This window comes from Pempheris klunzingeri, chromosome 13 (assembly GCF_042242105.1).
Source record: "Pempheris klunzingeri isolate RE-2024b chromosome 13, fPemKlu1.hap1, whole genome shotgun sequence".
Lineage (NCBI taxonomy): Eukaryota > Metazoa > Chordata > Actinopteri > Acropomatiformes > Pempheridae > Pempheris > Pempheris klunzingeri.
This window is the reverse complement of record NC_092024.1, coordinates 17,599,248-17,614,185: the sequence shown is the minus strand read 5'-3', so window position 1 is coordinate 17,614,185 and position 14,938 is coordinate 17,599,248. Positions and strand designations below refer to the sequence as shown.

At 40.2% G+C, this 14,938-nt stretch overlaps 1 protein-coding gene across 3 annotated transcripts in view; it reads right to left on the bottom strand.

The window, feature by feature from the left end:
- The window catches only part of stag1a (STAG1 cohesin complex component a), a 73,327-nt gene that overhangs the window by 25,163 nt on the left and 33,226 nt on the right, over positions 1–14,938 (bottom strand). The gene's annotated exons all lie outside the window — the stretch shown is intronic.

Sequence of the window (14,938 nt, the reverse complement as noted above, 5' to 3'; positions counted from 1 at the left end):
TGTAGTCTCATTTCACACTGATGTTATTCTCTTATCAATCAAGACACATTTCCCAAATACATATAAGTCCCCTTTAAGAAAAATCCAGCAAAAATCCACTGTATCAACTCCATCAATTTGTGGCTAAATCGTTTAAGCGTTTGAGCATTTAATTTGACTCTGTGGCTCTGCTCGTCATCCAGCTCATTGTGCTGATCGATTGAATCACTGACAGTATCAATTTTATTGTTAAGTCGGCTATTCAATCAAACAACAGCCCAACAGCTGGCAGATGTCCGCTATGAGCTGGATGTCGAGCGGAGAGCTCTGGCTCTAAGCGACAGAGAGGAAAGGTTAAACATTGTTCATTTGCATATACTACCCACATAGTAATGATACAAGGCCGGCTGAAAATCAGTATGCCTTTTAACTACTTAGAATATAAATTAAACATCTGATCAAACATTTACTCATTGACAAAGGCTAATCAAGCATTCAGTTTGATACTCTGTGATACAGATACAATTTGGTAGTGTTTTTTTTTTAATAGAAAAAATAAGACTGATGTTTGATACCCAGCTCTAGTCATGGATAACTGGGTAGGTGTGCAAGATAAAGTGGAACGACTGGTCGGGAATTGGTCATTAAATACATGAAGCAACCTATATCTATATATCTATATCTATATCTATCTATATATATATATATATATATCTCATAGATGCGTGTGTCTCTGTGGAAAGAAAGATAGACAGAAATGAAAAACTGACACGTTCAAAACATATTTTTTTTCTGTCAGCTTCTAACAGCTGAACTCAGATTATATATTATGGAATCCATTTAACTGGCCAAGGTCATATGCATTAGGCTTGTAAGACTTGGTGGGAGGCTGTAAGCTGCTACACAAATATAATTAAGGGAGAAGCACTCACAGGAATGCTTAGCAGCACAGCGAACGGCAACCAGTGGTTGTAACTGACACATGATGTACTTCTGTCATTAAATATAATAGCATAGTGCGGGTCATCACAGGCCACTGGAGGAAAACTGGTGAATCTGAGGACTTTTCTGTTCTGCAAAACACTCTGGCGAGTGGCCAACATCCAGTCAGCAGTTCATCTCTAAATAAGCTGCTCAGTTTTAACATTCTGGGGCTACAGGGCCAACAGGCTCCAAGCAACAGTATGATTAGTAAAACATACCATCTTTCAATATTTCAGTCATCCCAGACCTTTCTGCTCGTCGTACCGAGCACCAGCTATATTTTTTACTGAAACTGCCTCAGCCAGGAGTCCTGCTGCATCAGATAGGGCAGTGCTTACTCTACATGCCGGTACCTGATTGCAACAGACTGGTGGTTTCACAGCTCAGATCTGCAAAATACATCAAAGGGAAAGGAGAGAAAATCTTACAGAGGGACACACAGTACTAGTCACCCCTTCAGAAAGTCAGGCAGTGTGTTGATACGCACCCAGCTGTAGGTAGTAAACACATACAGATAATCCTGCAATTGAAGCCTTTATGATTCACAGCAACCTGATTTCTCCAACAGCTTACGTTACTAGATTTGGTTAATATCCCACAGGTGTGGCAGTCTGCAGGAGACGTCTTATTCATACTACAACGTGAGAGATGGAAACTGAGAAAGCAGAGTTGATGAGTGGTAGGAGAAGACATAAGTGACATTTCTGGAGCTTGTGTGTAAGTTCAAACCACAGAATGAAAAGAGACTGCGAAAATAAATAAATAAATAATGAAATGGCAAAGCAAAAAGCCAGAATGTGTCAGTGTGGTACTGCTTAGACACCACAACCACAGTAGGTGCCTTAACTTTAATAGATTTGCGACCCATCTGTAACGAACATGCTTGAATGCTGCACCACCTTTCCAAATGTGTCACTCTGACCAATGAAACCTAACGAGCATGTGTGACCGGTACTGTACTTGAGTGCTACTCAGAATTTGAATGTTCCACGTCATTCACCAACTAACCACAATGAGATGGACCAAAAAAGTTTCAGTTTCTCTCGAGTACTGCTTTCAGGAACGCCCACTATACTGTGCAATTTCAGTCTCACTCTCTAGTTTCTTTTGGTGTTTTCTCTTAGCTAAGTTCCTTGATTTCAAACAGTTAGCAAATACAGAAATGCTACTTTGCGTGTGAGCGAGCACATGCATCTGCAAACAAAAAAGCATCTCGTAAATGTGAAATGTTATGTCTCGAGCCCCTTTCAGACATGGAATATGGAACGTTTCATCTCTCTAGTTTAAGTGATGGCGTTTTGTCTTTCAGGAACAGGTGTCTTTTATGTTATTGTTCCTTGCAGCTTCAGTCAGACATGACACCTGGTGCGTGAGAGGAGAGGAGCAGAGACACAGAGAGAGAGACAGCTGTGAGTTAAAAAGGTTATGATTGCAAGAAATGTTCTCTGCACTCTCACAGGCTGCATCACCAGTGGATTTTAAGACTTATGCCGTTAAAGCCTTATTTAATGACCATTTCTGCCACTTCTAACAGTGAAACCACTGAACTGTGTTCTCACGCTAGTCTCATCATTTAATGTTCTTTGATAGCAAAGCCTGCTGCCTGTTTTAACCACAGTCAACATTGTGGAAACACTGAACAACAGAAAGTCAAATTGGGAGTCTTGTTGAATTTCTATTTGCTTACATGCTGTAAGTAAAGCCTTTTGCCTGATATTGATTTAAGTTGGCATAAATAAATATCTTAAACAGTGTTGAGACTGTTGGCCTGATTATTACTCTAAGAGTGTATTTCTAATCTCTTCTGCCCCAGTTGCACCACAAATGTAAAGGCGGTGCTGCACTGAAAGTCCAACGTGTTCAATTACTGTCAGATTAATTAGAGGGATGCATGTGTGACAGGAGCTTTGAACTCATATTTCAGTGCCGGCCACCTCAAATTAAAATGACAATAAAGTGATTCCAACACCATTTCTACCCAGAACAAATAATAACAGAAACTCGAGTCCTTCACTTCGGCTCAATTCAAAAACATGCAGTTAATAATTATGCAGACATAGGAATGAGTCATTATGTCAGCCAGGAGTTCTTCATCCATACTGCTTTTCAGTTATATTGTGGTGGTTAGAGTATGGGCGCCTCAGTTTTGCTCTGCTACTGAAATCGTCCTGCTGCCACAAATGCATTCTGCTCTCTCCTTATCGCAAATATCTAACACTGAATTTGTTTATGGCCAGAAGTGTGAAGCAGGAAAGTGGAGAGGGTGTCATTACTGATCTTGAGTTGCTATGCTCCCAAGAGGTAAAAATAAGGCTCTTCTTAAGAAAGAAAAGTAATTGGCAACAATTTTGGGAGCTGATAAATTGTTTTTAAAAGAAATTTTTAAAGAAAATATTCCAAAAAACAAACCTCTTAAATGTGAATATTTGGTGTTTTTTTGTCTCATATGACAGTAAACTAAATATATTTGAGTTTTTGGACAAAAAGCTTTATATTATCACCATGCAAAGTTGATATGACTAAACTGCGGGCAAACAGTCACTTATTTACACATCCTGCTAGCAAATACTAACTTATTTACCTGTGAGCAAACACTCCTTTTTCCTGTGTTTGGTCTCCACCACCACCTGATAAATACCTGCCCCTTGAGCTGCCAAATGCACCGTTGAATTCAATTTCACTGAAAACTGCTGCCTGCAGAGGTCAAAAATGTTGTCTCAAGTCTCAAGTCCTGACTTCTAATCAAAGTCCACAAACAAATATCAGGACTGTCATTAAACTCTAAACTACAACAGACAGAGAACAAAAAGAGTCAGCACGCTCCCATGCCTTAAAAACCTCTCCACGATAAAGGCCAGCCAGAGCCTGACTTGTGAGCTTGAACCACAATCGGCTCCTCCAGCCCACCGCTATGAGCTGAACCACCAAGACAATAATTGCACTTTATCATGCTGCCAACCTCCATACGTACTGAGACCAAAGAGCCTTGGCCTTCTAACGCTGAACAGCCTTGAGGCCAACTGTGGCCGTCTGGTTTAACCAGATTATGATTATGTCACACGGGAGATTACCCAATCCGACACAGAGTCACAGAGTCAGACACATAGTCATGTTCCTGCACGTACACACACACACACACAGCCATCTGTTATTCCCACAAACTACTGTACGCTTGTTCTCTGCTGCACACAAAGCCTGATCTTAGTGAAGAGGAGGGGAGGGGAAGGATGCTGTGTGAACTGCACAAACTGATAAAATCTCTGCTGAAAAATAGACCCCCCCCCCAATCTCACAAGAACTACCTCTGTGAATAAAGGATAAACAGATCATAAGAGGAAAAAGGGCAAGGCTATGGAACGGCATAAAAGAGCCAGATAGAAGAGGCAATGGGTGTTTCTCCCCCGTCTCGGCGCGGCTGACGTAAAAAGGAGACGGGAGAGCGGGGGGGGGGGGCAAATGGGGAAAGAGAGGGAGAAAATGTGACAGCAGCACAGAGGGGGAGAGCAGCAGGAGAGAGAGTGGAGTAGGAAAAGAAAAAGAGACTTGTGCTGTTCTCTCGTTTGTCTCTCACCTTGGCCCCGATTTTAAGTCTGCCTCATATTCACCTCTAACGAAGGGGGAGACGCAATCACACACAGACTGACACGCACCCTTTGCAGAGGCTATTAATTCTAACACCCATTATCACTTCCTAATGATCTAGCGGCACGTCGAAGATTTCATGGGAGCCGGAGAGGCCTGCTAATCCTTGCAGGCAGATGTCAAAGCAGACACACACACACACACACACACAAAAAAAAACAGACATTGTAATAATGTAGAGGCAGCTGAGGGAAATAATGACTGCTCAGATGTGAGGGAATCAGAAGCGGAGGCTACTGAGCTTTAACTGAAGCAGATGGCTCTGATGTAAAGCAGCGCTTCAAGGAGATAGTGTGTGGAAATCCCAACCAGGTGCTTGACACAAATGGTCAAACAAAGACATGGAAGGAAATTTCCAAACAAACCAGCAACATGGATTCATAGTGTGCGTCCTTAATAATTTCATTGGGATGAAGCTCTCCTGCTGAGGGACACACATTAGTTTTGTTTGGTGGCTGTTTGACATGATGATCTCTTTGTTGTGTGTTGTCTAAAACGCTCAGCGTGCTGCCCAGAAACCTTTAATTAAACAATTAGTACTTGTTGACATTTGTATAATTGTTTCATCACTTGTCATTTAATAAATATAAATATTAAACATGTCCTGGTTACGACTTCGTGTTTTCGGTTTTCATATCACCGTTAATACTGCAAGCAATTTTAATAAACAAGCAGAGATTCTGTTAACTTCAAATAAGCTTTTATCTTCAGATTTGACATTGAATAATAACACAGAATACGATAATATAGTGCTTGAACATTGAAGCGATCACTAGTGGTTGTGTCTAGAGCGGAAAAGATAAGTCAGTTGATTAGGTGATTCATCCATCATCAACTAGCACCTATTTTGATCATGTTATTAATTGATCTTGTAAGTAAAAATGCCAAACATTCTCTGGTTCAAGCTTCTTTCATGTTTTATGTGATAATAGTCTTAATGTCTTTGGATTGTTGGTGGTACAAAACAAGCCATCTGAAGACGAGAATATAATCAGAGTATCACAGTATGAAACAGTTACGAAAATAATGGTTGGTTGCAGCCCTTCTCCAGAATTGGTGTGTCATTATTTCCAATTGTAAAACAGCTTGCCCCACTGAATCTTTGGCAGTTCGTGGTAGCTGTCAGGCCAGGCCTGGCTGCGCTAAGAGCACAGAGCCAAGTAGGGGAGACCAATCAGTCAATCCCAGTCAAAAAGCCCAAGTGGAAAAATGAGCATTTACTGCAAAGCACACCGGATATGTGAATCACTGGGTATTATACCAAAATACATTGTCCACGAAACAGCTGAAACAATTAGTTGGGTGATAAGATTTGTGAAGGACAGAAATTGTGAAATCGATTAATCCTTACAGCTGTCCAGTCAAGCAAAAATGGCAAATATTGTTTGGTTCCAGTTTCTTGAATATGAAGATTTGCTTCTTGTCTGTGTTGAACATTGAATAACTTTGAATTTTGGGGGTTTTGTCAGAAGAAACAAGACATTTCAAGATGTCACCATGTCTCCTTGCAATGAGCATTTTCCTATTTGACATTTCACAGACTAAATGAATGACATTAGTTGTAGCTCGAGTCTACTGTAACAGTGGTACCATGAAGGAGATGCATTATTTTGAGCTTTTATATTGTATGACATTTAGATAACACACCAAGTCATCTAATGAATTGCAAAATATTTAGAAATATATATATAAGAAATAGGAATTTGTCATATGCACACACAGTCTTAACCTTTTGTTTACTGTTGAAGTCCATCAGCCACTGTAGATGTTGTCCTGATCTAACCTTGACTTCAACTGTCTACAGTTTTAGACATCCTGTTTGCACAGGGCAGATACTACGTTGGATTGTTTGGTATACACGAGGACGATGCTGGCAAGATTTCAGTCACTAGGGAATAAGGAAGGAGGTTTATGGGTAAATAATCTGTTGGGAGTTGGCCAGTGCAGGCAGGAAAACCCCTTAATCCCCTGTATGCAGGCCGAGAGAGCAGATGGGGTCTGAGTGATACAAACTAATGATGTCTCAGGGCATGGAAGTGAGTAAATCTTGCCCGTCACATCTCCACTTGTCGGAGACCTCAAAGGGATTCATCTGAAATCCCTGGAAACGCTAAGATAACACCGTTTGGTTGTCACAGTCCCAGCATCAAACAAACTTTGCACTCATGAGTCCCTTTCCGTTTTTTCTGCTCTGAAATACTTTTCCTGAGCTCAGTTTTTAAACTCTTGAGAGACTGTCAATTTATTGTTGTTATTTTTACGTGGTATTGAGTTATCCATGATGTCTGTTTCTGATACCAATAACTATTTATGGCACAGTTAACAAGAGTTACCAAATCGGTGAGAAAACCCAGGCTAGTAGCTCACTTTGTGGGAATTTCTGTTCCTTTCGCGGCCACTTAATTTCCACTCTGCACAGCCACAGAACTGACTTGGCACGGGCTGGTGAATCAATATTAAGTAAGAGAGTGTACAAATAGCACTGACCGCTGAGAGACACACACACGCTGCCACAGCCGATGCTGAGGAGGTGGTATTTGCAGTTACTCAAAGCTGGTTGTTAACCTTGACTGTATAAATGACACCTAAAGGATTTGCTGGTCTGGTCTGGTGCCAAATTTAGATCTGGCTGCTCTGACAAACATAAATCCAAAGTAACGAGTCAAAACCCGCCGAAACCGAGGCGAGAAATGTACTTATCCCCCAGACATCAACCCTCGGAGACTCTATAAGCAAGATATAATTCCCTGCCTTTGAAACTAGAGGCACCCTTCACTTCCCCGTAAAGATAATACATCATAGCCTCTCTTCTGACACTCATAAATAAAAACTATGGACTGCACCCCTTGAGGAGACACAGATACAATTCACATATCTCGATCAATGTTCATGCAAATCCAGGACTTTGACATCACCACCACACCGTTGGTCAGTGCTCTAGAAGAATTTCTTTTCACCCAGGGATTTAGTCAGTGAACTCTTCGTTTTCACGCTCCAAGCTGTTGTGTTTTATAAATTTTATGACTTTTTATCATTTCTATTTCTTGTATACCTTTATGACACTGTAGTCCACTTAATGCGGATACAAGCACACATTTAAACGTTCACTCATATCCAGTATTTATCAACAGTTATAGCTCCTACTTACTCTTGTCAAGGCATTTTGTATCATTGCAAATAGAGGTTGACTGATTAACTGACTTCGATGGGACATTTTACAAACTAACTAGGCTCCAACAGAGAGGCAGAGACGTGCATCACCATTTTGCTGAGGTGTTATTGGCCGATTAATTGGCACATCTGCTTTTTCCTGCTCCAAACTGTTATTATAATCAGCTTACCTTTAATTGCATATCATTCATTCACTATTTGTTTATACACCAGCATCCAATTACTGGTGTCTAAATAAGTGTAATCGTTGTTAAATGCATTAATTAACACTTAAAATGTCCTTGTATCTGTGTATAAGTACATTATAGTACTACACATAGTATAACATAAATCACAATCCTATAAATGCTAAACAGGGAGCGGGGTGTTAAATCAGGTGTTACCAGAATTGTAATGTGAGTTATTCCTTACATATGCTGTCAGCTATATATATCTACTTTACAAAAATGTGAAAGTACAAAGATCAGCTTCTTTACACAAAGGCTCACTGTTCGTACCACCTTAAACTCTCCCCTGCATTCAGTGCGGCTGAAGCCCTGGTGACAGTCTTTTCTTTGAGCCGTCTGTCTGAGGCTCAGTCTTTAATAAGGTGTTCCAGTCTACAAAGCTCCACTTTACAGCGCTGATGTACAAATTAACTGCTGTCAGTATCAACAGAGCAGGAACCCAAACAGTCGGGAGCCACAATTTCTCACTGTCCTAATGGCAGAAGGCAGAAGAGATAAACCAAATCACACATCCAAACATCCTGCACTAAAGCGGGGAACTAGACTATTTCAATCAATGCCAAAAACACACTATTTCTAAATATTTCACCATCTAATAAGTTTTATTTTGTGAAGCATTTTCATCAAATACAAGCTGATCAATATATCTTCACAACCTGTTCTCACGTTGACAGAATAACATTGTATTTCTGATGCAAGAGGGCTACCATTAGCAGCGATTTATGTAAACTGAACTGTAAAGAGAGGAATAGGCTACCACTGCTTTGGCATTTTAATTGGATATTTTTCAAGCGTCGGAAATAATAACAAAGTGACGTTTCACCTGTTATGCTGCCAGTGAGAGGAAACTTTGTGGTGGCATTCAGCTCGAACAAGGTGAAAAAGGCACCAAATTAGCACATCGTCACAAAGCACATTCACACAGTGCATGCGGTGGTGGTGTGTTACCATGGATTTACATCCCATTGAGGCATTGTGTGGTTGAGGTTTATGATTTATTATAGGTTTCTATGGGTGCATAGGACATAGTGGAGAAAAGGCTCTTTACTTAAATACAAGTAGCAAGCCTTTATTGTAAAAATACTACAATGATCGCATTCATACATGTTGGATGATGGATAAAAAGCTTTGAATGATAATCTGTCTTTTATATGCTTTTTTCAACGAAAACGTTAAATTACCTGACTACCCGACTTTAAAAAATGGCATGTACTCTTTCTACCTAATTGACAAATCCAGAATTTATGCATGTGCACATATTTTTCTTTTGAAGAGTTTAACTTCCACACAGGATCTCTTTTAGTTCCCTGAAAGGTCCACTTCCTTTAAATGTGCCCTGAATGGGTTCGTATTTTCACTAGAGCTGAAAAAATTAGTCAGTTTATCGATTAATGAATCAACAGAAAATCAGTTACCAACCATTTTGAGAATCGAATAATCGTTTTATTTACGTTTTAAGCAGAAATGCCAAAAACTTCTGGTTCAGGCTTCTTAAATGTTAAGATTTTCTGTTTTTTTTCCCAATTTTATATCATTGTACATTCAATATTTTGGGGTTTTGGACTGTTAATCGAAGAAAACAAGACATCCGGAGATGCCACCTCGAGCTTTAGAAAACAGGCACTTTAAGAATTAAATTAATAATCACTTACTCGAAAAAAGTAATTAGCAGATTATTCAAAAATCTAAATAATCATTAGTTGTGGCTCTAGTTTTTATATCAGTTATACCTGTTGAATAATGGCCCATCATTGGCTTCCAAACCAGTTGCAATGTCACCTCATGATAGTAAGTACACGTCATGAATTCTGATTTAAGTCCAACTGAATTTAGTCATAAAATTTAATGTTAATAGTTTTTGCTATTAAAAAAGAAGGAAAGAACGGGAGGGAATAACATGAGCTTTAGCCTACATGTCACGAGCGGACGACGTGCTTTTAGTGGTTTTGTGCAGTGAGGACGACAGCAGCGTCTAATTGGAGCAAAGTGACATTTGCACATACATTTACATGCTGTTCCATGTGCTGCAGCTAAGCTACTAATTAACTATCTGGCCTGAAAAGTGATGTTTAGCAGTGAACTTTTCAACAGTGACCATTTGTTTGGTTGCTTGTTCCAAAGGCGTGGCTGCAGCTAGAATAGAAGGAGACTAGTAGAAAAGCTAATATGGGTTGCTTCAAGTGTGTGACTCTTGTGTTGTGTAGCAGGCTGTTGTCTACCTCAGTGTGACCGTCTGCTCTGCCAATGATGAAATGCTGACTTTACTGCTTTATGCAACATATGATTGGCTGTATCCAAAGCCAATGTGTAATCTAAATCGATAGACACCAGGGTGGTGCTCTGTCAAATAAATGCACAACAAGGGGGTGCCATCATAAAACAAAAAATCTTCCTTTTGATTTTTTTAAAATTCATACATAACATGTATTTCGAACAAGTGATATAAGGAGCAGGTATATATACTATAGCAGACAAAAAAATGAGTCTCAGCTGAAATTTAAGTGTTACTTTCTACATCTGTTCAGTGAGATCAGTGTAAAGCCAGCTAACCACAACTTTTCAAGGTCAGAGGCGCTGGATTCGCCTCAGGTGGAGGCTTTGTTAAAAAAAACCCCAGCAACAAACAGACTGAGTCAACATGTAAGTTTGCAATATTATACATGTAGTGTAGGTGACGGTGACCAAGGAACCAACAATCACCTCGTGTTGCTGAGACTGATAATTGCACTAAAAGAAGTAGTCTGTTTCAGTCAGATGAAGGTTGGGCCAGAGGCAGTGGGCTGAAAAAGAAGTGTCTTGACATTGGACCTTGCTATTGTTTTCTCATTATTTACTCTTATTTATGCTAAACTTATAATAGCCAGTGCCAGCCTATAGCTCGACCACATCAGCAAACGCACTTGTGCGTCAGCTACTGATAAAAGCAGCATGCTCAGCCTAGCAACCATTGAGCCATGTAGGAATACCAGGGAAACATCACACACACACACAGTGACAGGACGCACCTTGTCTCATTACTGCTCAACCTGACAGCTGAATAGCATTACTTTGGCAAACACCCTCCACTACAGCTTTTGCCTCCCTCATGGTGGAGATATCTGACCCATCATCGTTATGTCAACGCCACATTTCTATACTATCTGACAACGTGCAATTTTCCTATCAGCCGGCAGTTTCCTACATTCTCCGCTTAGTAATATTTTGCTTTATAACACCACTTGTAGCTGGTAAAAGATGAGGCCTGACAATCTGTAAAGCACAGCGAGTATTGCTCATCGCTTTGAATGCAAGCTGTTGTCGTGTAACCAGAAATCCAAGTTACCTGTTTTGATATGTGCATAAACATCTACAGCCAGTACACATGCTGTGGTCATCAGCTGGCAATGTAACCTTTCCGAGTCACAGAGGGCTTTGGGATTGTGCTTGAATGCAGAAAATCTATTACCAAATATCTTAAGGATTGTTTTACTTGCTGCCACCAAATACTTCACTGATTGAGTTGAACTACGACAGACAATAGCTTGTATATGAACTATTAACAGCATTGTAAAAATTTAAAAAAGAAACTCAAAAAGACTTAGGCGATATGGCTATATATATATATATATATATATATATATATATATAATACCCACAAATGTATACTTCACATAGTTAATGACATCTATTCCATGGCCAGTGGCTCATCACATTTCAGCATCTCTTCTCAGACGATCACACTTCACTGTGCATAACATTTCCCCAAAAAATCAATATCTAACTTAATGGTGCTTGAGTGTTCTGTTTAAGTGTAATGGATTTGGAAAGGTCAGAACCACTTGGCGAGATCGCTCTAATGTCTGTGTAACAAGGCTGCACTGAAATAATATTGTGTATAATGTGCGTAAATGAAACTGAAAACAATGAAACCATTCTGTTAAACCAAAGAAACCTGCAACCTGCAAGTAATTCAATTTGGCCAGCCTTCATACAGGCAAAGAAGAACCATGCAACTTTTTCAATATGTTTTTGTATATAATGTGTCTCGTATACCTTGATGTTATGCTTTTTTTATTTTGCCTATGATCCTGCTGCTTTACAACTGTGGTACACGGACACAAATTCGGCTTGGCTTTACAGCAAATCTACTTCCCTACTTGACCTGAGTTTCCCTGCCTAGAAAAATGACACTCAACAGGTCTGAGAACAGCAACGCAGCTAATTACACAACAGGAACCCTCATCACAAGCGGAGCCTTGAACCAGCCAGGGGTGACAAAACTGTTTCAGAAAGCGCTCCACAGGTCTGTGTACATTTTGACACGAGCAGTTTCATTGCTTTAAAATGTGTTATATGACTCATATATTAACAGGCAGAGATTCAAACAAATGAAGGCAGGTGGCAGCAAGATTTATTTTTCCTTTCGCATTCCTTCAACTGTGCCGAAAACCGCCAAATGCTGAACAACAATACAAAGAGGAAATATTGCTCTTTCTACAGCCAACATCTTGAATCGAGGTCACCATGTAATAGGCTCTGACAAGTGTCAAACCCATTACATAATCCGCTGAGCTGTGTCATTACAAGCATATGGCTCTAACAAGAAGCACACTGCAGTTGAGAGGCAGGCTTAGTGAATATCATATGGCACAATTCATAAAACAGAGTCGTGGTCTGCCCTTTCCAATTAGATTCTTTATATCGATGACATGTCTTAAATGATGTCTTAAACATACCTTTATGTAACATAATTAAGACATATAATATTTTGCATTCATTAGTACACATTTATACATTTTCTTTACCACATATGGACAGGCCTTCAGTTTTTCTTAACAGCTGCTACCTGAAACAATTCTGCTTAAAACAAATATCCATTAGATATTCACTACCCATTGTGGGATTCTCAGCCCCTTATAGGCTTACTATGGGAAGAGCCAGGGCAGACAGCCAAGCAGTTCAAGGGACAGAGGAAGGAGGAGGGACTATTAGCCATTTGTGTTAACCCTCAGTGTTTTCTAAAGGTTCACACAATGGCATTTTCTTCACGTCAGCCACTTTTAGGAAGTTGTGCAAGAAAGGCCACTGAACGACAGCTTCAAACTGTTTCATTCCCAAGCCCAAGGCAAGGCCAGAGTGGTGTATAACTGAATATTTAATAATGTATTACACAGACAGCATCGAAAACTGTGGATATTTGGAAACTTAGTGGCTTTATTCTTCAGGGGGAAAAAAACCATTTATGAGTGGCTGACGAGCCAAAATAGAGCTCTGACTGTATACACTCTTATTAGCCTGGATATGTCTAAACTAACAATACGGAAGCCAAATAAACTGTGTATATTTCCTAACAGCGGGTGTGTGTGACACAACGGTTACTGTGAGTTTTAGTGAGTCCAAGTGCTACAACTACAGACAATAGCCTACATGTGTTCCTCATAGAACAAGTGATCAAAACATGAGGCCTGCTGTGACTCTTTACATGGAAGAAGGCCAAAGGTCACAGTGTGTGTGTGTGTGTGTGTGGGAGGCCAGCATCTCAAATGACATTGTACACATCACCGAGGGATTGAGTTGATGCAACAGAAGAGCACATAATGTATTTTCAGTGTATCCTTGGATCGACAAGATATTTGTGGAGGTCAACTTTAAAATTTCAGAACAGAGCTGCATTCAAACCTAATCATTTTCAGCTAACACAGACACAGAAACGCAAACCTTCTGTCCCTTACATTCCCAATTGGGAAAGGAAGGCACAGATGTCTTTAGATAGCCACCCAAACACATTTCATGTATGGGGAACTGGTTCAAACGCCAATAAAACAGAACCTGTTTTAGGCCTAATAATCATCCAAATAAGCAGTTGTCCTGTTGTACTGTGTCTTGGAGACATTATTGGAGAATCATATTTTTCCACATACGGATGATTTGCGTGGAGAAAGAGGATAAAAGATACACACATTTAATAAAAACTAAACTCAAGATATGTATAATGACGACGATTTATACCAAAAGACAATACAAATTTGTCAGCCATCAAAGACTTTGCCACACTGTTAACCCTGTGATTGCCATCTGTTTCCCCTCAACATCTCTGGGTGTGTTGGACCATTTGGGGAAAAGCAAATCAATGAGCTGTGCTGCTTATGGCGATATTGATCTTTTCATGATTGTTTCATCGATGCTATGAAGTATTCAGTTTGTCATGTATGTAATCGCTGGATTTGCCAAAACCAGACATCTGAAAAATCCTCAACTGATGATGCAAAATAATTTGCATATCACGATATGTGCAGATTTTGTGATATAAAATCACACATATCACGACAGAGGATGTTACATGCCGGCCACCCCAATATCATGCAGCCCTGCTAAACAACCACCTGTACAGGGGAGGTTTATTACTTCAAAATAAATGTGGCCAAAGATCTGAACTTGCATGTTACGCTCATACAAAACTCTACTGTCAGCAGCCATTCATTTAGAAATTTTCCAACAGCACAACTGTTTCACGAGATCAAAACTATGAACACGGCTCATCATAAATTTCAGAAACACATGAAAACGCAAAACCTGCAATGTTTAACATGAATTGCTGAACTTATTCTGCAGGATACAGGAAATATGGCTTGTGCAGTACGGTGTGGTGTGGAAACATTGAGTGTTAATGGAAGACAAGTTGGCAGGCAAACGGGCTGCAGATAGTAATCCAAGACAGCCTGCATGAAAGAAAAAAACAAAAAATCACATGGCTGACTGTAAACAAAGCAGTTATGCAACAATCTGAGCTGCACACACACACACACACACACACACACAGTGTTAACCATCCCCAACACACTGCACGGGCTGAGCAGTGCACAGGTCAGTGAGGGAGAGGAGGGACGGCCACACCAGGAGCCCACTTAGACCCGTGGGGACGGCCGGTGGAGCCCATCCCCCCTGATGTGACTCAT